General features: G+C 42.8%; 1 non-coding gene across 1 annotated transcript; it reads left to right on the forward strand.

Annotated features, from left to right (window-relative positions):
- Window positions 1–6,858: 6,858 nt before the first annotated feature.
- Window positions 6,859–6,933, forward strand: Trnas-cga (transfer RNA serine (anticodon CGA)). Its single transcript has one exon. It is a non-coding gene; the product is annotated as a tRNA-Ser (tRNA).
- Window positions 6,934–25,747: the final 18,814 nt, after the last annotated feature.

A 25,747-nucleotide genomic window follows, 5' to 3' on the forward strand; every position in this document is an offset into this window, starting at 1 on the left:
GCTTGTCATGGCCAGTTATTGTTTCTGTTGTCACGGAATTGTGACGGATGTTACCCTGTAGAGATTGTTTTCCTGTTTTCTCATCCTGGACTGTCTGCGTCCATTTCTAATTCTTGTAAGAGTCCCTGAAAAGCTTCAATGTCGTCTTTGCAACGCCCTGCCAAAATAATATTTCTTAAATGTTCAGGCAATTTCATTAAGCAAATGCGGATGAGTTCCGAAGGGCTGTATGGGTTTGAAAGATACTGATTCTTGTGCAACATGTCTTCAAAATATTTCACAAGACTGGAAAATTCAGGTTGTTCAAAGTGTTTCATCATCATGATGCTATGTTTTACTCGGTCTTGTGTAGCTTGAGACCAATATGCTGAGAGGAACGCACGGTAAAATTCTCCTTCACTGTGACAATCGTGAATGACTGATTGCATTCTTTCCGCTGGTTCATTCTCTAGGTAGCCACACATAAATTCTAACCTGTGCTCCAATGACCAGTTGGGAGGAAAACAATGAGAGAATTGATGGAGCCACGCTTGTGGATGAATGTCGTTGGCAGAATTCGTAAACGTTTTGAATTTACGTGTAGTAATGAACAGCTTATAGTCAAAATCATCGTGTCGGCGAGTAGCATATCGGTCGTTGTTACGTCGTGTCGGTGCTTCCATCTCAAAATTCGGTGCACCTTGCCAATTTCTTTCATAATTTCCGAAATGCCCTGTGTTATTATTTTGTGGCTTTTCCGTATTTCTAAGTTCCTCTTCCCGTGTTGGAGCGCGAGTGTGCTCTGAAATATGAAATTTTTGTATTACTTGTGCCAACTGATCTTGTACTTCCCGGATTTCTCTTTGGTGTTGCGTATTAATTTGATTCTGATTTTGTTTGAATTTCCTAATTTGTTCGCACTCTTCTGTGTCAGTGATGACTACAGGTCTTGTGTCATTCAGATCATCATCTACCTTTGCAGATAAGTTAGTGAACTGATCCGAAAGTTCGGCTACTTTCTCCGATAGTGTACTTATTTCCTCAGTGTGTTTTCTGAACCAAGTTTCAGAGTGTCCATTTGTGTTGAAATCGTATCTACTGTGTCCTTTAAGTTTTCTTGAGTTTTTGCAAGTTGCGTAACCAAATCGGCAGATGCAACTGAGTCAATTTTAGCTTGCAAGGTGTCGTGGTTTTCATGAACAATAGTTTGGAGTTCTTTTATGGCTGCTTCGTAATTCTGTAATGCATTTTCATGCCGCGAAAAAATAGGTTGAAAATGCTCACAAATTTGTGCTTTTACATCATTACAGACTTTTTGACATTTCGATTCAATGTTATGTAACTCAGTAGTTAAATCTTCACGTGTTTGTTCAAGCTTATGTTCCACTGAGTCTAACTTTTGAAGCTTTTGTTCCATTGTGTCTAACTTTTGAAGATTTTGTTCCATTGTGTCTAACTTTTGAAGATTTTGTTCCATTGTGTCTAACTGTTGCTGTGTTTGTCTCTGATTTTGTTCCATTTGTTGCATTAGCTGTAATAACAATGCATTAGTGTCTGGAATCTGTTCCTCTACGCTTTTCGGCAGTGCATTTGCACCGGCAACATTCACATTTTGACAAGCAGAAAATGTGTCTTGACTTATTTGAGAAAACGGTGAGGACGTAAAACCTGAATCTACAGTATTTGCAAAATTGTGTCCTGTCATTTCGGATTCCTGAGGCGAGCTGTTGCCAAGCGATCGATCGATAATGCTTCCCTGTTCACTAATTGTTTCACTGCCTACGCCATTGTTTGCCGTCCGGTCCATTTCCCTATGCACAATTACCAAATTACTATGTTGAACATTAGTTAATTCATTACACGGTGGCGCTAACACACTGCTTTTGTCTTCACTGTCATTTCTCAGTTTACTTTGGAGCCTAGTATTACGTTTTTCACACGCCATTATTGTCACAATATTTTACACGACAACACAGAAAAACACAATTTGAAGAGCAAAAATAGGGGAACACATTAACATAGCACTGAAAATAATATCTAGTTAGTTGCAAGCGCAGCTGCGAAATACTTGGTGCAAATCTACATGCATGGCACAACTGTTTTACTGTACAACAATGAGAGACTGCAACTACAAAGGAAATTCTCTCTATAATTACGCGCTAGCAATAAACAAAGGCTGCACTAATTGCACAAACTACAAGAAGAAATCAGAAGATTCCAGTGAGGTATCCTGGCAGGGTCGACATATGAAACGTCCCCTTTGAAAATTTATATACGTGACTGTGCTTAAACTGACACACAATATTTTTAGCGCAAAGCAATCTGACTTTCATAAATCCCTGCAAAAGAATGGCCCTGACTAACATTAACCTATGCGTTTCACAAATCGCTTACCTCACAAAAATCTTGGTTACTCGAACTACTGCAATACAGCGAGCGCCACTACTGCCAGCTAAATAAAAGATTCAAACTACGGAAGGCACTAATTACTGATAGGCATAGTTAGCAAATGAAAGATTTTGATAGAGAGTAAACAATGTATTTACCTTAATAGTGTTGAAAAATCATAATATACATAGCAGTTCATAATATCCAGTATTACAAATTTCAAAACTCCGCCATCTCTCTCCCCACATCCACCACTGCTGGCGGCTCACCTCCAACTGCGCAACGCTACGCGCTGTTAACATCCAGCTGCCCAACACTACAATGGCAGACAACAATGCAAACTAGCCACAGACTGCACACAGCACAGACAGTGATTTTCATATACAGTCTACGTGGCGTTACCAATATAAAAACCTGAACAGACTACTTACACTGTTATCAGCGGTAGGAAGTGCAGTGTTCAGATTAATTGAAAAACTCTTTTCTAACGCCACTCCGATTGAAGTTAGTTATGAAAAGGTGGTTCAGGCCCTAACAAACTATTATGACCAGCAAGTGAATGTGGTAGCTTGGTATCAATTGCAAAAAAACATTCACATGGTATGTTGTGTGACGCGATCGTGTACAATGTACCTGAAGTCAAACTCGGAGAACAGGTTCTGAAACAGTCCGATCCACCATTTCAGCAGGAAGTGCAAATACTAGACCAGTACGAATCCGGTGCCTTGTCAGCTTATACATCTGAGCAGCCACCTATTTGTCGGGTTGCATCCCGAAGTTGCGATCACCTCATTTCGCATCGGTGGCTTGCCTATCCAAGCCAAATAAACAACCTCCCATGCCGCGTAAGCAGTTCGCTACACAGGCGAACAGAGTTAATACTTGCATACGCATACGTGAACGGTGACTTTTACAGTGCTACAATCAGGCGAGCATGAGAACGTACTTGGTCTCGATGCTTTTGATTTGTTTGGCTTTAATATTCAGGACAATGTGTTGTCAATGTCTGCATTCAATGCAAAAGATAGTGGAGCTAGCTTGCTCAAATAATTCCCGAAACTCTTTTTCTGAAGGTTTAGGCAGAGTTAACCATTTTGTTACACATATTACTCTGAAAGACAATGCTCAGCCGAAATTTTGCTGGGCCACAACTGTTCCCATTGCATTACGGGACAACGTCGCTGCCGAACTTAAAGAACTGCAAGATAGGAGTTATTGCGCCCATATCAGCTAGACAATGGGCAAGTCCACTGTTGCTTGTTTTGTTTTGTTTTGCTTTAGGGCGCTGAAACAACTGCAGTCATACGCGCCCAAGTCAAAACTATAGAACACGAACACAGAGAGGAATTAAACGACTATACGTCAGTCCTTATGGACAGAATAGGAGACAGTCACGTGGAAAACGGGCTATGGAAGAAAAAATGATTCAAATGGCTCTGAGCACTATGGGACTTAACATCTATGGTCATCAGTCCTCTAGAACTTAGAACTACTTAAACCTAACTAACCTAAGGACAGCACACAACACCCAGTCGTCACGAGGCAGAGAAAATCCCTGACCCCGTCGGGAATCGAACCCGGAAACCCGGGCGTGGGAAGCGAGAACGCTACCGCACGACGGCTATGGAAGACACCATACAGAAATGGAGGTCCAAAACTAAAAATTAAATCGCCTTCGCCATATTGCTTCGACGGATAAAAAGTAAAACGCGGTCGACAGTCCGGTCATTCGCTAAAACGGCTGATAAATCAGACAGCAAACCCAAGCCGGAACGTAAATTGTTAAAAAAAAGGGCATTCCAGCAGGAAGTGGCGGACAGTTATAAGTTGGGCGCAATGTGTATAAAGCGGTGGGATAGCGCCACTTAGTAAATGACGATTGCTAGAAAGGCAGTGCCCAATACGCAGCCGAGTTAAAATAATCTCCTCCCGGCGGGAGAGCCGAGATGAGGCCGTCCAAGGCACTGGGAGAGGCTTAATAACCCTAAACTTATTCCCGCGAAGGGAGGACCAATGGCCAAAGGGAAACCATCTCCTGACAGACGGCAACGCAGTGTTGACTTTAAGTCTACTGTCAACCCATAAACTGTCCTTCATCCTTATCCATTGCCACGCCCAGACGATCTTATGGACAAATTACGCGCTGGACGCTACTTTTCTAAAATTGAAATGCGCGTCTCCTATCTTCAAATATCGCTCGATGAAGAATCTCAAAAAGTGTGTGTAGTAAATGCTCACTTGGGATTGCTTAAATATTTGCGTTTGACTTTTTGCAGTGCTTCTGCACCTGAAATTTTTCAACGGTATTTGGAACAGCTAACTGCACAAGTGCCAAACTGTTCAAACTATTTGGACGATATTGTAGTAGCAGGTCGTACACCTCAAGAATATATTGCAAATGTATGTGCTTCGTTTCGTATGTTGCAAGACTAAAGGGTTGACGGGATAAGTCTGATTTTTTTTAAAGCTGAATTGCAGTATCTTGGTCGTGTTATAAACAGTCAAGGTGTACATCCTCTTCAGTCGCATTTGTTAGCCATACGAGATTTGCTATTTCCTCCGAATGTCACAGAATTGCAATCCGTTTTAGGGAAAATCAGCTATTATATTCGGTTTATTTCGAATGATGCACAAATTGCAGCTCCATTGGATCGCTTGCGTCACAAGACTGTCCCCTTTGTTTCGACAGACGAGTGTCAAGTAGCTTTTCAATAATTTAAAGATGCATTGCTCAGTGATCGATGCTTAGTTCACTTTGATCCTGACAAAACAGTTGTAGTGCAATTTGACGCTTCCTCGTACGGTATCTGTGCAGTGCTTTCGCACAGAATTGGTGATGAAGACAGACCAATTGCTTACGCCTCGTAAGTGTTGTTCAAAGCTCACTGTAACTATTCACAAACTGAAAAAGAGGCTATGGCTATTGTGTATTAGGCCACCCAATTTCACCAGAAAATTCTTCTTGGTAACTGATCACAAGCCTTTTCAGTCTTTGTTTCATCCGACGAAACCGGTTCCTGTACCAACTGCCCAAAAATTCGAAAGATGGGCTTCGTTGTTATCTCAATATCAGTACGAGATTGTGTATCGTCCGACAGCGCAACATGGCAATGCGGACGCGCCTTCACGTGTTCCGATTGGCCCTGGTACTGACTTTGACGCTTCTGCTGTATCTTGTTGTCACATCGATGCTCAGGATTCTGAATTGCTTAAATCTTTTCCACTGAACTACAAGGACATTTCACAGGTCACTGAAACTGTTCCTGATCTGAATGTTGTGCTTAACTAAATTCGCATATCTTGGCCTCGTTCCTTGCATAGCATAAAGAACTCTGTAGTGGGGCGATACTTTGCACATCGGCATAGCCTCGCTATACAGAAAGGGTGATTCTTGTTCAAAATGACAGTGGACAGTCTGCTGTGTTGATCTCTAAAGCTTTGTAAAAAGAAGTGTTGCAGTTACTTCACCAAAGACACTGGGGGATTGTCTGTACGAAACAGTGCGCCGACACTGTATTTGGCAGGGTATGGACACCCAAATAGAACAGATGGCGCCACAGTGTCACGCATGTGCAGAAAATCAGTCCGCTCCGCCACAAAAATTGTCTGCTTGGCCTTAGTCGCAATTGCCATGGCAACGTGTGCAGATAGACTTTTCCGGACCTTTTTGGAACACTCCCTTGTTTCCAGAATGAGATTTTCACTCTGCAGCGGAGTGTGCGCTGATATGAAACTTCCTGGCAAATTAAAACTGTGTGCCCGACCGAGACTCGAACTCGGGACCTTTGCCTTTCGCGGGCAAGTGCTCTACCAACTTTTTTTTTTTTTTTGCATTTTGTTCGTTATTGATCATTGTGATCGGTCGTTGCGGACGTCGCAAGACATCCTGTTCAAGTTCGGTGGTTGATCCTTCCACCCAGTTTTTTATTACAGAGGCCAAACGGCTCTCTGACCGAACACGCTGAGCTACCGCGCCGGCAACCAACTGAGCTACCGAAGCACGACTCACGCCCGGTACTCACAGCTTTACTTCTGCCAGTACCTCGTCTCCTACCTTCCAAACTTTACAGAAGCTCTCCTGCGAACCTTGCAGAACTAGCACTCCTGAAAGAAAGGATACTGCGGAGACATAGCTTAGCCACAGCCTGGGGGATGTTTCCAGAATGAGATTTTCACTCTGCAGCGGAGTGTGCGCTGATATGAAACTTAGTAGAGCACTTGCCCGCGAAAGGCAAAGGTCCCGAGTTCGAGTCTCGGTCGGGCACACAGTTTTAATCTGCCAGGAAGTTTCATATCAGCGCACACTCCGCTGCAGAGTGAAAATCTCATTCTGGAAACATCCCCCAGGCTGTGGCTAAACCATGTCTCCGCAATATCCTTTCTTTCAGGAGTGCTAGTTCTGCAAGGTTCGCAGGAGAGCTTCTGTAAAGTTTGGAAGGTAGGAGACGAGGTACTGGCAGAAGTAAAGCTGTGAGTACCGGGCGTGAGTCGTGCTTCGGTAGCTCAGTTGGTAGAGCATTTGCCCGCGAAAGGCAAAGGTCCCGAGTTCGAGTCTCGGTCGGGCACACAGTTTTAATCTGCCAGGAAGTTTCACTCCCTTGTTGATTGTGTTTGACTCGTACTGCAAGTTTTCTTTCGCTGTGCCAATGAACTCGACAACATCACGTTGCACAATCCAGGTGTTGTCATCGATTTTTTGCCTAGAAGGATTACCAGAAGTAATAGTGTCAGACAACGGACCGCAGTTCACGTCAAATGAATTCCAAACATTCTGTGAACGCAATGGCATACAGCATCTAAGTAGTGCACCGTTCCATCCAGAGTCAAACGGCGAAGCGGAATGTTTTGTCAGAACTTTGAAGCAGCAGATCACCAAACTACGCTCCGCACACACGAGGGATCAAGCCTTGCAACTGTTTCTCGCCTCCTGTCGTTCGCACCCACGAGGTGGACCAGCGCCGGCGGAATGCTTCACGGCCGCCGCCATCGGACACTGCTCCACCTGCTCCACCCTCCTCAGCATCCGATATATTCTATCTCTGGTGCTCTGTTACGCTCGTACAATGGGAAACCATGCCAGCAACGCTGTCTAGCGGATGCTAGCACTATGCAAATACTAAACTGCGCTGGTTGATACCTTGATGGCTCTTGTTCGTCCATTCTGGCATTCGCATCTCAACCAACTGTCAAAACACCATAGCAACATTAAGTGAATGTCGCCAGTACAGATGGTACAGGCATCCACTCAAATGTACTTCATTCAGTTAATATCACGGTCAAAAACACGTTGCGTGGCACCCTGATAAGTCACAGTCTCAACCAGTTTCCAAGTGAACATCATGAAAGTAAGTTCGTGCGAAGGATTTTTGGAGTCTGATACCTCGCAAAAGGCCACTGTCTACAACGGCACTTAAATACAGCTCGTCTGCAACGAGTCAAACAACTCTATAGTAGATGACTGCAAACGTGTAGTGTGATCCGACGAATCTCAATTTTTCCCCTTTTCAACTGGGGGAGTGTCGAGAGCGCCAGAGTTTCATCAGCAGCATGTGGAGGGTGTAGTTCTGGCTGTAAGTGGTTCTATGATGTTTTGGGGGTGTTTTACGAACACGGCTTGGGTCAAATCATTCTTATAACCATGTACGTGACCCTGAATATTTATTGCGGTATTATCGATGAGCAAGTGATGCCCTATCTTCTACAACATGACGATGAGTTCCAGTCTTCCAAGATGGGAACAGCCGCCTTCACAGGGCTGCATGCATATGTTCCTGATTTTAGGTACACTGACGCACCCTGCCACACCTGGGCTGGTCCGCTACATCACCCGACTTTAGCCCCGAAAAGCATGCCTGGGCTATTTGGAAAAGCTAGCGAAAAGAATCAGTCGACGTACCCGCAGTTTGGTGTGTCTAGGGTAGAGATAGTGAACCTTTGTACATCTATGTGGCCTTTTTTGCCAAATAAAAGTGTTTAATGCGATCAAGGCGTACCATCAACCTACTGGTAGAACTAAATTTTAATACCTCATATTACCCTTTATTCCTCGCTTATTTTATGGACGTTTCCACTAAAATAGTACATTCGATTAAGTGCACAGAAATTTGGGATCTGCTACGAAAAATTAAATACTTTCATATCAAATTTAGAATAGTTTAGTTTATCCAATGAAATGACATTTGGATACATAATAGACGTTAGTGTTTCCCACAACTGCTTGAAATGAGAAAATCTGGATGAAAATTCTTCGACTGGATAATGTACTAGCGAAGAAAATTCCTCGGTGACCTTATCTTCGTCTGCCTTTTGTGTAAATCCAAATCGGTGGTAATCTTTTTTTGGAAATTTGGGAAGTATTTGAAGCTTTTGGAAACAATATCGTTATTGAAAATTTGCAGTTTAACCTCAAATGCGCGAATAAGCTATATCACAACAGTAATTGTTTTGATTGTGCCCTGAAGCTTTACGTTCAAATCAAGGAAGTGCTGGCACTTGTTGGTAAAGAACATCAATTTTGTAAGCTACATAATATCAGTCAACTGAGAGAACTGCACAGTTTTTCCCTCATTTTGAAAAATAGCCTGATTTCTTCAAAACAATCCATAAATCTTTGAAGTGCATTGTCGTCGCTCAGCCAGGGAATATTGTACAACGAGCTGACTTCTTCTAACAAACCTTCGAACTTACTTTTATTTTTGTTTGACTATGACCATAATTGTATCAACGGAAGCGAAACCACCCTTTGCACATAAAGCTTGTTTATGTGCAAAACGTAACAATAAGCACCCAGTTGCATATAATAAATCTAATTTTTTTTTTTTTTTTTTTTTTTTTTGCAAAAGCTTATACCTATGGTCGAAACCGGTGCAGGAATTAAATTTCTTTTATGCAACTGGTTTCTTATTACATCGTTATATGCGACTACAGTTGCTGAGGTTGGATAAAAAAAACTAAGCTTGTTGATGTATGATGCAGTGGAAATCAAGAACAGAATGTTCAATATGTGCTTGGAATAAACTAGTCACACCATTTTTTGCCAACTATCTTGGGTGCACCATTAGACGTCATTGAAAGAATTTTCCTTAAATTTGTTTCCTTTTCAGTAAGCTAATTTTTAACAGCTGTACAAATATCTATGCCCTTAGTAGTTGGCTGCAACGATACTGCAGCAATCAACTGTTCTTTTACATCATTTACAACATAATATCGAGCGAACAGGGCTATAGTCCAGACATTGTAACAAGATACCTGACAGCTCGTAGCGCTGTTGCCAGCTTTCAACTGTGAAACGCTAACGTCTGCATGAGAAAACAGTAGCCGTCTACACCGCTGTGGCGACAGTGAGACATTACCATACAGACGTTTACAGAATCGTGTTACGTTATTGGTTGAGGTAAGCGCGCGAAACTACTGCGCCCAGCCCACTGCAACTGTCAGGGATCAACTTACGCTGACTGAAAAATAAATGGACAGATTTAGTTAAATCTGTTACCTTCGTCAAGACACAGTGAAATATAAGGAAAGTACTTGTCATGTTTTGTTGTTCTTTTACATTTTCCTCCAATTTTAGGATTCTGTCTTTTATTGTTTTTCTAGACAAAGAAGTATCTTCAATGCACTCAGTATTATCTTTTCTTCATTCTCGAAATCTTCAAAAAGTGACCACATGCTAACCATGTGTCCTTCAAAATTCCAAATTTTTACCATACATTTGCAGCCGAGAAACTTGCAGTACTGGTATCACAATCATTGCTAACATACTTAATCATAGACGTCAACTGTCTATAACTCTCTTTAAGAGCGTATGCATTGAATTTCTTTGAGTCTGGTTGGCTTTTATGACAAAGAGATTTGTGATTTAATTCATAGTGCCATTTTACAGGCGGTGTTGTACACACCTCTATCCTGGAACTAAAAACACATACCACTTCATTGCCTTTATTAATCACGCTGTTTTGCTCAGTCAGCAATGTTTGCTATTACACTTATCTTATACTTTTTGTTTCTGTGACAAACTATCCATGTAGAATAATACTCAAACGTTTAAAAATGGTACTAACTAAATGTAATTCCAGCACACGTCTTAAACGCAGAACAACCAAACACTATTTTGCGACAATCATTTAGCAATATGGTACTTGACGGTAGAGGTCAAAAATCCTCGTTTTAGTAACAGTTGCCAGCCTACAAGATCTAACAGTGAATGGCAGTATATTATAAATAATGCATTGGAGTATACTTTGACTCATACTGAGTGAGCATGAGCGAAGAACTATAATCTACAAATTCTGTGACACCTCGCCACGATAGCTCGTTCACGATGAACTTCGGTATTATGATTTCAAATGCAGACGAGCAAACGGGGTATTTCGATTAGGAAGCCTAGCTAAATTCCTCCTTTAATACCATGTCCAAATTATTTGGTCGCGTGCCCCTAATGACACGTGTGGAATTGGTTCGCCATCCCTGGTCTAGAGTATCTAATCAATAATGAAAGGTTTCAGTTGGCTACAGCATTCCTGAAGAGCCTTCATCGCCGACCTGAGTCATTACCAAGGCCAGAGACAGCGTCACTCTGTAACCTCCCCCTCGCTTATCGACCTTAACGACAGTGAAAAATTAAACCGCGTGTACCTAATGGAAATTTGGGAAAAACAATCGTCACCGAAGTTAATTTGTCGGTAAAGAGGGAGGAAAGGATTACATCTAAATGAAAGGAAAAATGCTAATGAAACGGGTGGAAATTAATTTTCAAAAGGGGCAAAATTAATAAAGAAAGTAAATGTTCGGCCGTTACGTTAACAATTAACTAGCGGTAATTAGATATTTGAAATTTGGGGGAAATTACGGTCACCAGTCCTAAGGACAATTACTATAGTAACTGAAAAATAAAGGTTATTACACATATAATTAGCACTAGAAGCGTGGCAACTGAAGGTTGACACGTGTAGTGTGAAAACCGAAGGTTTTTCAGAAGTAATAAATTTCGCTACACTCTGACTTAATTTAGCAAAAGAATTAATAAAACCGGAAAATCGAAAGTTAATTTAGTGACTGAAGTTAATAGTGAGCTTTCTTTCTGAAGCACATCGAAATTCAGTAAAATACGGTTAGTCTTGGACTACCTGAACAATCATTTCAAAAGCTACTTGAATCTACGCAATTTAGAAATAAGAGATTTAACTTTGAACTTGAATTAAATGATTCTGAACAATTAACAATAGTAAAATTTAGTACGTACCAAGCTGAGCTGCAGTCACAGGTAAGCTGAAATACGGTAACAAAACTCGCACTCTTGATTTGTGCTTGTGTGATCTAAATATTGTAGCCAGCTATGAATACCTTAACTGAACTTTGAAATTAAAGCAGTGAAATCGAATGATGCTGGCGCTTGAATTTCAACGACACTCGGGTTCATTCCGGAAAAGGAAGGGACCCTGCTTGGTAATGCAATTGGGACAATGAGCAACAAAGGTTCATGCTACGTTGCTGTAGTTTAGTTATGAAAATGGAACAGTTTGAAAAGCTGAGGTCTGCCATACAGTTCTAAAACTTGACGTGCTTCCAGTCTTCCTTGTTGGCTGATTGAAGGTTTGAAACCGTCGATCGAGGAGGTGGCGACAGTCACTCATTGTCGGCCGTCGCTGTTGCAGATGCTGGATGTTGGCGCGCCTTCTTCTCGACACGGTCACCAGGCGAAACGGGCTCTTGATGTGCGTCCGCCAATGCTTCCCGTCCGTGACACTGTGTCAGAAACTATCATAGCAAGTCGAGCGCAATTACATGCTGCCCAACCCCGAAAGCGCTGCAACTCGCGGGAGCGTCACACAATATACCTGCTCCACTGCACCACACCAGCCAGACCCTCTCTCTGCCCTCGCTCCACGCAGCAGATAGTTAACACTACCAAAGATCCTAAACATTTTGGTTCTCCACATGACCTATCGATGTATTCGTTCGATAGCATAGTTTTCCCTAGGCAAGACCCAGCGTAAAAATACAAATAATATTTACAACACAAACCAATTATACATCGACATAGATGCATAAATATACATATATACAAATAGTAAAACAATTACAATATTTAAAGGCACAGAAATGTCATATATTCAGGTAACAAAATAAGGAAAAAATGTATAGTACAATAGATGGAAATAGGAGGATATGCATTTCCGGCGTTACAACTCGATATCAGCGTATCGACTAACTTGTCGTCCGATGTGCTTAACTGGGATGTAGCGCAGTGTACACTAGACTCACGCGAGCTATCTACTTCATTCTTCTCAGAGGTGCAGTTCGGATCCTAATCGTTGAGGAGCCATTACGCATTAGTCAAGGCGTCAATGTGATCCGGAGCTTCGTATCACTTTGATGCTGACCGCCTGGACACCATTCACACAAATTGGTGGAACGCTGGAATGGTCTTTTATCATAGCCACGCTCCTCGCCAGTCTGTACACCTCTTTACTCCACCATTGTACACTCTGTAATCTAGTTGGAGATCAACATTTTTAAACCATTTGGTAATTTCATGTTCGATGTGGTGATTTTATTGGGCTGTTTAGTGAAACGTTTAATGACATGCTTTTATTGGACTGCTTAATCAAAGCAGGAATGCAAACCATCTCAAAGTTTGATGCCCTGGAGCGCCCAGACCACGAATTTACAGACGTGACCTCCCCCTCGAAAAATGGTCGGTTACCGTCATACTCATAAGCCTAAGCGGTCTCAGTCACAGTACACGCAGTCACTACACACTAATGTCTAATGGCTGGCATAACTTGTTAGGATACAAATTTACCAAGTTTTTATGCAACCTATGTCAGACTTTGACGCCGAACAGGGTCTACAGTATGCATTTCCAGACAGGGGTTCTTCTTTAAAAAATTGACCTTCCATTGCCCTGTACAACATATGAATCATCGTCGGTTCTTGCTCCTATACACTGTTGTGCCAAACCCTCTCTACCCAGATATCATAAAATTTGGCCAGGCGGGCCAGCATCCTGCCTGCGAAATTCCCCTGTGAGGGGCGGAATAGTGCTGAAGTGGAATCGAGCTGATCAAGAATAAACCCGTAACACAACAACGCAGTGCTCACATATAAATTTTTTCCTGCTTTACGTACATTTACATGAAGTGTATAAATACACTCCTGGAAATGGAAAAAAGAACACATTGACACCGGTGTGTCAGACCCACCATACTTGCTCCGGACACTGCGAGAGGGCTGTACAAGCAATGATCACACGCACGGCACAGCGGACACACCAGGAACCGCGGTGTTGGCCGTCGAATGGCGCTAGCTGCGCAGCATTTGTGCACCGCCGCCGTCAGTGTCAGCCAGTTTGCCGTGGCATACGGAGCTCCATCGCAGTCTTTAACACTGGTAGCATGCCGCGACAGCGTGGACGTGAACCGTATGTGCAGTTGACGGACTTTGAGCGAGGGCGTATAGTGGGCATGCGGGAGGCCGGGTGGACGTACCGCCGAATTGCTCAACACGTGGGGCGTGAGGTCTCCACAGTACATCGATGTTGTCGCCAGTGGTCGGTGGAAGGTGCACGTGCCCGTCGACCTGGGACCGGACCGCAGCGACGCACGGATGCACGCCAAGACCGTAGGATCCTACGCAGTGCCGTAGGGGACCGCACCGCCACTTCCCAGCAAATTAGGGACACTGTTGCTCCTGGGGTATCGGCGAGGACCATTCGCAACCGTCTCCATGAAGCTGGGCTACGGTCCCGCACACCGTTAGGCCGTCTTCCGCTCACGCCCCAACATCGTGCAGCCCGCCTCCAGTGGTGTCGCGACAGGCGTGAATGGAGGGACGAATGGAGACGTGTCGTCTTCAGCGATGAGAGTCGCTTCTGCCTTGGTGCCAATGATGGTCGTATGCGTGTTTGGCGCCGTGCAGGTGAGCGCCACAATCAGGACTGCATACGACCGAGGCACACAGGGCCAACACCCGGCATCATGGTGTGGGGAGCGATCTCCTACACTGGCCGTACACCACTGGTGATCGTCGAGGGGACACTGAATAGTGCACGGTACATCCAAACCGTCATCGAACCCATCGTTCTACCATTCCTAGACCGGCAAGGGAACTTGCTGTTCCAACAGGACAATGCACGTCCCCATGTATCCCGTGCCACCCAACGTGCTCTAGAAGATGTAAGTCAACTACCCTGGCCAGCAAGATCTCCGGATCTGTCCCCCATTGAGCATGTTTGGGACTGGATGAAGCGTCGTCTCACGCGGTCTGCACGTCCAGCACGAACGCTGGTCCAACTGAGGCGCCAGGTGGAAATGACATGGCAAGCCGTTCCACAGGACTACAGCCAGCATCTCTACGATCGTCTCCATGGGAGAATAGCAGCCTGCATTGCTGCGAAAGGTGGATATACACTGTACTAGTGCCGACATTGTGCATGCTCTGTTGCCTGTGTCTATGTGCCTGTGGTTCTGTCAGTGTGATCATGTGATGTATCTGACCCCAGGAATGTGTCAATAAAGTTTCCCCTTCCTGGGACAATGAATTCACGGTGTTCTTATTTCAATTTCCAGGAGTGTATGTTGTGTATGTTATTGTGATGTATATATTTTTACTAATTTCCTGCGTGCAAAATAAACAATGAAAGAGAGTGTGAACAATTATAGTAGACGTACTGGCCTTGTCAGAGAATATCGGTATGTAAACCGAAGAGGTTATTGTTATTGTCGTACTGTCGCTGAGCGCAGGAGCGAAGCGCACTCGGGCAGGTGGTAACGAGATTCGGTTAGCAGCGAACTAGCGGGTCTGTTGCGAGAGGATGCAAGACTTGTTTCACTGCAAGATCCCACGTACTATATGGTCAGGCATAATGTGGAGAAGTAATTTGGCACAGCGCAAAGCCTCAAGTTTAACCAGTGTTTAAGAAGAGCGCTGGGGGGCCCAAAGTTTATTGTTGTGAGGAGCCTGTGGCCGTATATTGTCGAGGCGTACTAGACCTAACCGCACAGACTGCACCGCTATGAAGTAAGACCCGACTACTTTATCACTTAGAATTGTAAAAGACTTGCCAGTGTTGGTTGCGAATCGTTCAATAACAAACACTTTAGCAAATTATATGCGTTAAGGTGTATAATCCTCAGTAACAACTACCTGACAGTATCCTCTTGGTATCCATAAACTAACTGAGTGTGTCATTAATGAACTAAAAGTAACTATAAGAAGCGTGAGGTTTACTGAATTGATTAATAGTTTAAATGAAAGCGAACAAAAAGAAAGTTAGTCTTTTTGGACTTGTTAATTAAGTGCTGATTGTTGACAAATAATTTGACAGAGCAGTATATTTAACAATACTTCATGTTCTGACAATTTTGTATGAGAAGTAATTTACGTAATAATAAGTCAAAGTAGCGAAATGAATAGTCATTTTGAAAACCAGTTATTATAGTAGAACTGACAATTTAAATACTAAAATTATTTTTTAAAGTACCTTTTGCAAAGCAATTCAATAGAAGTTAGCATTACAGTGAGAATCGCAGTTCAGTTTTTAAGTAACGGGTAGCGCAAAGAACTAGTAATTAATTTCATGAAGTAGTTGCAAGTTTGATTTTGTCCATGACCAAAATTTTTCTGGATCGTCGTTGTGGTTTGATAACGGACGCAAGTCAGTGCCTTTGCGACTGTCCACGAACGCCAACCTGCTACAATAGTAAAGTGATTTAATTTCAATGTTAAAAGTTTTAATTGATTTCGCTCACACTATGTGAGCTGTCGACTGTTCATTTACAGTAATTTCCAAACAGAGTCAAAATTAACTCATAAATTTTGGACTAAAATTTCACTAGCTACTTTCCGTATTATTTTGTACATTTTTATTTCTGCCGATCGCTATTTCGCAAAGTAAATCGCATAATAACGATCAAATTGCAACAGCACCTGACTTCCTGAGGGTAATACTTTCATTTCGGATTCGATGCCCTACCCAAATTAATACAAAACTATTAGCAACACGGCAACTCTTTAATTAGTCTACCAGCAGGAGAGGAAAGAGGGGTGTTAGAGCCTCTCTGGCCGGGCAGTGTCTGTCTTTGCTCTGGGAACTCTCCACGCCAGCCATTAACCGAATGAGGGTTATTCGCCCTACAACTACCTGCTGCCTCCACTAGCTACTAGTCCGTGAGACGTTCCTACATATTATGTTTGCTGGTGCCTGAATGCGCGCCCTACAGCTGTGGTCTCGTCCAAGTTATCCTCAACCGGCTCTTGCACGTCTCTGACGACACGTTTTGAGTTTGCAGCCTGCATCCTGGAATGAATCTCACCTGACCGGCTGCTGATGCCTGCCACCTCCAGCACTTGCTGTTGGCGGAACACAGCTATTCTGCCTCCTGACATTCTTGCACACGCAGCACATTGCCCGATGTTATTCGCCCACCCTCGGTTGGTGTATTAGTCCTAGGTAAATAAAAGTGGAATGATGATTTGGCTGCATTTGTAGCTCCACGATCTCAGCGGAACTGGTCCACCACACCCACTGTACTGTTCATTATCCCGATACAGCTATCCTAGTGCTTGCTAGAGCTGGTGGCAGAAGAGCCAATGAGGTCGATCAGGTTCATGGGTCAGAGAACAGCGTCACTGTAGCATTTTGGTGTGTGAAGACCAACTGTATTTCTGCTTTTCATCTGTGAGACCTGCAATGGCGGTTCACGCCGACTGCAGATGACGATTTACAGAGTGATTCATGAAACTTGATTCAGGTATAGATTTTAGCAAATTCATCAGAAACACTAGAGGGAAATATGCAGGTACGTGCCCAGTTATACGTGCGTAATATAATTTACTGGAACATAGTGCCCCCTACGTGCAATCAACACCCATAGTTCGTTTTAAATGTGGGCGACCTGGGCATTATGCCAGAGAATGCAAAGAATGTGTGAGGTAGGTGCTTAGGTCTAAAGATTGAATAGTGTTAAAACTGTTACAATATCGATACGATTTTATCCATGTGTTTCTCCTACACTTTGTCCTGTTGTTAGTCACAAGTTTCACAATGAGTAAATCACGAGAACGGACTGCGGTGGCGCGGTGCGGTACTGCTGCTATTGAAGTTCCTCTCTCCTTGAGGTGAATCTCTTCTCACACACACGCCTCCACAGTTACTGAAATGCTGTTATCAGCCATAGAAAGCTATAGAAGAAAAAAAACAGCTATACACGTCGTAGCCCCAAGTCGCACTAAAATTGTGTTGTCGGTGAAAAGTTGATAATACTTAAATAAAAGTATTTATATGCGTAAAATTTCGCTCTATTACGATAAGCTTGCATACACCCGTTACTACCAAACCTTACTCTAAGCTGCACAAAGTCTTAAAAGTCCACACGCAGACATCATTCATAACCTAGTCAGTTTATGCTAACCTTTTTTTTTTACCGAAAGCTACAAACGGATTGTTTATTTTAGAATAGGTCGCTCAAATATTGCTACAATCAGCCACACGTAACAAAATGTTCACGTTCGATCGTATATCACAATATCAATAATTATCATCGGTGACCTGTCAATAGGTCTCATCACAGTGAGATCGAAGCTCCGGCTGTACTCATCTCTCTACACAAAAGAAGTTTCTAGTTCCCAAGGTTCGCTCAAATGTGCTAATTTGTGAGTGGCAGAGAAACATCACAGCCAATCGGAAAGCATAATCAAAACCGCTCAATCCCGCGCATATATACAGAACCAATAAAAATTTGTCAATGAATCAGACCAGCAAATTAACATAAAAAAGTTCTGAAAACACACAAACATAAAATTAATTTTCTCTTAACGAAACTACTTTATCGAAATCATAATCTCATTTCCCCATTACAGTAATTGACGAAATAGTTTCGAACAAATTCCCCAGTGCGAATGACTAGCACACACATTCTCGAACATTCCTCACGGGATTAGTTGCTTCAATGTACAGCATAAAAACTTTACATAAAACATTATTTCACATTGACCTTTTCATCCACTCTCATAACTAAGCACAATTATAATAGTAATAACTAAACAATTAGAAAATTAAACAAATATAATTGCAAGTAAAAATTACAGTATTTTGACTGCAGCTCAAACAATGTCCGTCAGCTAGTGATCTCTACCAGATCGCATAGAAACTACATACAGTCGGGCACCTGGCGCCGTCTGTCCTGCAAGTGAGGAAAGCTAACCGTGGAATGGCGATGGCAGCACCAGCGCATTTTAGCACAACTGAAAAATGTGCAGAGGCGGAATATTGCTTGATCGGGTTAGTTGATGGAAGGGAACATAAGTTTTTACTGCACATAAATATGCACATGTCTGCAGCAAGTTTCGATCTCATGAGAAAGACCTGGTTAAGCCAACTGTAATATAAGACACCTGGTGTGGGTACTAGACAGGTGTATTCACTGGGTTCGGCGATATTGACTTTTCAGAAGTGGGTAAAACGTTTCCAGGAATCTGTGGAAGTTTTGTCTCACATAGGCAACGGTTATTGCACGATCTTGGGGTTAGATTTCCTACAGAAGCATCACACTAAAATTGACCTTGATCAACGTATAGTGGTATTCAGTAGAACACCATTCCATCTGGAAGAGACTGTTGTCAGTGAAACTCTGCCACAAGGTTTGGCTCTCATGAAAAGGGAAACCGATTAGCTTGGGGGCAGAAACACTAAGGATCAAATCATTTGAGAAAGTGTCACAATCTCCGGAGAAACTGCTTCGGATGAGTGTGGGAATGGATCTGCTGGTAAACGTGTTGTGTGTTTGAGCCACTGGGAGAAAATGATAAATTTGTTAAAGTATGGTATTTATTATACAGGAGTATTGTACATGTATGAGAAATAGACTGTAAGCAGATAGTTCCTTATAGTGTAGATCATTTTGAGACTGAAGACTTGGATTTGTCTGTAGGGTTGTTGGTCATCAATTTGGATATTTCAGTTGAAGATGATCTTGACAGTTTGAATCTGAACCCCAAATATAAGCAAGCCAACAGTAAAACTGCATTACAGGAGAAAGTGAAACATTTAGCAGGAACATAAAAATTAGTGATGGATGAATTGTTGTTGGAATCTGAGGACCTGTTCGACATTGGTGGGTCATTACCAGTCACTCCACTGAAGCAACAGGAGAATCCTAACTGGGATTGAGTCACTTGTGTATTACAAGCCAAACCGTGTGCTTCATCACCTGCAGCCAGTTATGGAGGAGTTTACTGGTCAACAGTTATTCAGTAGTATTACAGAAGAAATTACGAGCCCGTGGGGTGCTTAGGTGGTGATCATACTGAAGAAGAGGACAGATAGAACTGAGGTATATTTCTTGCTCTGCAACTATAGGTACCTTAATAATCTTACAATTACAGACACACATACAATCCAGAATATGATGATAACCCTAGACAATTTGGGATAGTTTAGGCATTTTTCACCATAGACGTGCAAAGTAGCTATCATCAACTACAAGTAGCTCCGAAGAAGAAGCCAAAAAGGCATTTATGGTTCCTTAGAAACGCTACCAATATTGATGCATGCCGTTTGGGTTAAAGAAAGCAACAGCCACATTTCAGAGGTTGTTGAACACTGTGTTGAGAGTACTGAAACCACGACAATGTATGGTGTATTTCGACTATATAATTGTTCTTGCAAAAGATATGGAAGTGCGTATGAGATGATTAAGGGAGGTTCTTAAGAGGCTACACACAGCACACCTCACTCACTACGGGAAAACGCCACTTTGCACTATTGGAGGAGTATTATGTAGGAAGTGTAATTAGTAATGATGGGGTAAAGACAAATACAAACTGGTAAAGGCAAGGCCATGCAGACTTTTCCAACACGTAGACTGGAAAGGAGTTGCAGTCATTTGTATCGTTAGCAAATTATCGTAGAAAATTTGTCCCAAAGTCTGCAGATACAGCACAACCATTCATGCATTTATTGAAAATTGGTATGAAGTTCCATTGGACAACAGAATTACTGATGTATTTGGAAAACTGAAACAGTGGTTGACAACTAGCTGGTATTGGTCTTTCCGAATTATGGAAAGGAATTCACCTATCTTGTGACATGAGTAATCATGTGCTGGGCTGTGAGCTGAGTCAGGAAGAAGGGAAGGAACATTCAATAGCCTATACATCACGTCAGTTAAATAAAGCTAGAGGAATTATTCTACCAAAAAGAATGTGATGTTGAGCCTCATATATTGTGTGTCGCACTTCCGATATTATTTGTATAGTAGAAATTTGAGATGGTAATGGACCATGTGGCACTAGAATGGTTATTAGAGTTTAATGATCCTTCTAGCAGAAACCTCAGTGGGCGCTTAAGTTAATAAATTATATTTTGAAGTAACCACTAAAGATCACAGGAATTCAGATGAACATAGTAGTAAAGTCGGTGCGTTACATAGAGCGAATAAATTATACTTTGAAGTAACCACTAAAGATCTCAGGAATTCAGATGAACATAGTAGGAAAGGCGGTGCGTTACATAGAGCGAATAAATTATATTTTTAAGTAACCTCTAAAGATCACAGGAATTCAAATGAACATAGTAGGAAAGGCGGTGCGTTACATAGAGCGGGTTGCTCCTTTGCATGAAGGCAAAAAGAACAAGCTGCTGAGGAATGGAAAAAATTTGCGACATGTCCACAATTCACTACACACAAAGGTGTGCAAGACAACAAATCTAGGACCAGATGCTGTAATTCCAATCACATTACGGGAGGAAGTGCTAAAATAGTTTCATGATGACGTATTTTCTGTTCATGAAGGTTGAAGAAGCACAGAATGATGTGTAGCTGAGCGTTACTCGTGCTTATATCTAAAGACAGAATTTGGAAAAATATGTGAAAACCTGTGTAGTATCTGCACACAGACTGAACTGAGGCGTCAGCATTTTCCACTGCAAAGGTTTCCAGAAGGTAATAAGTCTTTTGAAATGGTACTTACGGATATCCTACCTCCTTCTCTACAAACACTAACAAGGAATCACAACATTCTCACTGTAACAGGTCAATTTTCATGCTACGTCGGAATGACAGCTATCACAAGTCAGCAAGGTGACAGAGTGGCATAAACAAGGATGAAAAGTTGGTCCCTGAGGTTCAGAGTTCCAGAAATATTGATTACATATCAAGGCATTAAATTTATGTCAGAACTAATGAAATAGCTGTCATGTGTTAGGTATTTGTTAGTTAATGCCAAGCATATTAGATCAGCAGGTGAACAAAAGAACAAAGAGTTTGCACTGGACAATAGCAAAATGTGAAGTTACTATGTAAAAAGCCATCGCGATGATTGTGGTACTCTGTTGCAGCCACTTAGAATTATAAGATCCACGAAACTAATGGCCTGTCACCATATGACCAGATAATTCAGACTCCATTGAAAGAATGGGAAAGCACAATGCTACGTAAGTGCCATATAGGACAGTGGGAGATGTTAACAAGCCCATACACTCATAAGAGAAAAACGAAAAAATTCGTCACCTGGTATCAAGGACTGCATCCAGTGATCGAAAAGAGCTCGCTGATGAAAGTTAAGACACAGCTGCCAGTGAGTACAAGACCTGTCATGTTGGACGTATCTCTCCTTTTTAGGGCACAACAGATTCGTCACTGCCGTTACCGGCACTAACTTTGAAGAAGGGTGGAGCGGATAGTAAGAGATGTGTAGGACAGTCTGAAGCTGTGTCAGATGCTCGTTCACTGCCGTACGCTTTAAGGCACAGGAGGGGAGAGTGATTAGGTTTTCCTGCTTCATTTGACACTGCCATCGTGGTTGGCCACAGAACGCATTATGTTACTGGCTCCACTGTATCGCTATAGTTGCGGAGGGGCGAACACCTTGCAGGGACTACCACTATAATGTGGGATGCTATTCATTCTATGAAAGTATATCGTCGAGACAGATCACCAGTGAATGTTGAAATTGACTTACGACGCATGGCGATGAGGAAGGGGGTGTGGAGGTTTGTTGAAACTTCTCGGAGTTAAGCTAAGGAGCCCGAAGGATGGTGTTGTTAAACAACGTACAAAGGTAGTATTGGGTACTGCGGGTTTCGTCAGGGCACGTCCGAGAACAGCTGCAGCAAGCCATGAACTTGCTGCCAGACACAGGGATAGACTGTTGAAAACCTTGTTTAGAACAGCAGATGTTGACGAAATATGACAGATAAATATCACGTACGGAGGAAGGCTGAAGATGTCAGAACCCTAGGAGAATAGCACAGTACTCAGATGACAAACATGGAGCGAAGAGCAATGAACAATACAAGAATGCTCTTGGGGTAAACAGTGGAGTTGACTTGTTACATGAGGAGGACAACCAGCACTATGAACTGTGATCTGAGTATAATACAGGACCGGCTAATCCTACTGGATACCCAGTTGGCCATGGTGAGGCTCTTGTGCACCCTTGCCGATAGCGTTGGGATGCCCATGTAGAAATAACAGAGTTAGTGGAAGCCAGACGTATGGGCAGTTAATCCCTACCTTGCTGCCACAAAGTCACTTTCTACTGGCTTATGTCAGGTACAGAAAGAGCTGTGCCTATGCTGGAGTTCATTGCGCCCCTGGAGGAGGAAACCTTATCATTATACTACCATCTCACATCAGTAGGAACCAGTGCCACATGCACCTGTATACATGTACTAATCCATTTCCCAGTATCAAGTACCAATCACCGACGTGATTGTTATACAGTTCATCCATATCACGTAGCCCTGGAACCCACCTTACTCATTTCTCTGAACGAAACTTCTGGCAGCACCGAAAGGGCGTCAGAGGAAACGCATCAACCCATTTCACAGAATCACACAAAATTATAGTTACAGGGATCTCGTCTTCAAATAACATCTTATTTCTGATTCTCGTCTGTGCACCCCATATTCGTCTATGGTGGAGAGCTGCCCAACCTCGTGAACTTCCCGTCCCCTACACATCAACCCTAGAATTTAAGTAATCATAAGCATGTCATCCATCGTGGTTGTGAGTTGGATTGGGCAGGTAGAAAGACTATTGGAGTAATGAGTATAAAGAGGTATAAAAATTTAAGAAATGTATAATTTACTATGTAATGTTCAGGTAATTCACAGACTTAGTAGCAGCCAGAGATTCAATAGACTGAATCTTCTACAGGAGTCGGAATGCTGCACCAACACCTCTCTACGCCGACTTCAGAACTGGTGGCCAGACAGATCAGAATTCTGCCTGTGAAATTCCACTGTGAGACCCAGAATAATGCTAAGACAACATGGTGGAAGGCACCAGCTCGGTACAGTGGTGAGGGTTACCTCATCCTGCACTGGCTCCTGTACGTGACTAGAAGCGGCGATTTGTTAAAACAGAACTGAGATGAGCGAATATAAATAATGGCCACTCTGGCCTGGTGGTATCTGTCTTCGACTGCTGCCTACACAAAGGCCGTCGACCCACTGTGGGTCACGCAGCTTCATTTGCAACTAGCCACCGCCTCCAGTAATTGCTGGTGTATGGGACGCTCCTAGACTTGATTCTGCCACTTCCTAAATGGGCACCCACTGGTTGGGGTCTCTTCCAGGCTGTAGTCAACATCTCCTGGACATCTCTGAAGAGTCCTGGACTCACAGTCTAAGGCATCCATGCACTCCCCTCATGCCGCCGGAGTTTTGCTGAGGTGGTCATTGCCACATGGTGTCATACCATGGCATCGAAACGTCGCCTTTAGCTACTATGCAAGTTGTAGTTGCGTAAAATTTGAAGATGATCCGATTGCATTTCTGATTCCAGGACCGCCAAGAAACTGGTCTCTTGCACACAGCTCCCAGTTCACCATCCTGAGGTAACCACTCTAATGCTTAAGGAGCTGCCTAGCTGTAATAACACCCTAAATGTGATGGAGAGTAATTTTTATCAATAATAATCACACCCGATCTTACTCCACTCGCAACGAAAAAATAACTGTGTGTATGCCTTTTTAAAGGTGGTCAATTTCTATCTCGGAAATGGAATAGGTAACGCACTGAATCTGTCAGTGTAACACCCTTTACAGCATATCCTAGGGAATTGGAAACTTATTTTTCTGCAGTGTTCTTTTATTCTTCTGATTCTCCAGTACTTTTGACAAGACCGGTTACAATAAATAAGAAATACATGTCTTGATCTCAAATGTCAATAAGAGAATATAAATGATATCCAGTAGTGTGATTAAAGAAAAGTATTAAGAGCTTACATCAATCCAAGTTCACTTACTCGGTTAATGTAATAGAAACTGAAATTCGTAGGTAAGACAGGCAGAGACAGCTCGATAGACAGAAGAAAATCATATACAATAACTGCTGACATATAGGAGAAATGAAGGAGAGCGAACTACAGAGATGCAGTCAAAGTAGTGTTTTTAGCGTAACCTGAGTAGCAGCATTGATGACCCCAAGGTTCAGTTGCGGTCGTACTTTCGAGGGATCATCGAAATACTAGCGAGCAGTAAGTAGTTTAGGTGGTTTGGTCGTTGTAAACAGGCAGCCCTTTCTATACTTCTGAAGCCTCAGCATTTGGAACTTTGCTACAACTTGGTGCCTAAACTGGTGGTCCTTGTGGCCTGGAGGCTGAGTGCACCTATTGCTGAAATACGTGTTCACTTTTTCACAGAGGTGCAACAAGTATCATCCACTGACCGGTTTGGATCCCAATTTTAAAGAAAAAGGTCGCTTACCGAAGGAAAAAGTCTTCAATTTTCTATTTTCTATAGCCTAGCTAACTGTGTCTTTTGCAGTAGTTCTGAAGGACCTCTGTCTCGGACGTTGAGAAACGCTGGTGTCGTTTTAAAAGCCAATTTCACCTTTAATGTGAATTCCTGCAAATGAAAGTGTTCAGTTTCCTACGAAGACTTCATTTCAACCAAAATCGCCATCTTGGCGACAGTCAGTATCTTTTTAATACAACTCGGTATCGACCTTCAAGACTGAGGACAAAATAGTTCTTTACCTACGTATAAACATTATCTGATTATAACCTCTCGGACGCCTTCACAAAATCCACATAAAACCGGTACAACAAATTTTCCCACTCCATAGTAAAGTTTCTTCTTCTTCTACCCCTGAAGTATTAGGTCTTTCCCTGCTACGATTTCCATCTCTTCCTTGGCTTTCCCACACTTGGTCGGCCCACCGGACTTTTGTCTTTGTAAGGTAGTCTGCTGCAGTTCATTCTCCCGAGATATTCACTCAGTTTAGTTCTGTTGTCCTTAATTTTGTTCGTTACGTTGAATGTGTTTAATTCCTTCTCGCCGGCCCCTGTGGCCGAGCGGTTCTAGGCGCTTCAGTCCGGAACCGCGCTGCTGCTACGGTCGCAGGTTCGAATCCTGCCTCGGGCATGGATGT

This window comes from Schistocerca cancellata, chromosome 2 (assembly GCF_023864275.1).
Source record: "Schistocerca cancellata isolate TAMUIC-IGC-003103 chromosome 2, iqSchCanc2.1, whole genome shotgun sequence".
NCBI lineage: Eukaryota > Metazoa > Arthropoda > Insecta > Orthoptera > Acrididae > Schistocerca > Schistocerca cancellata.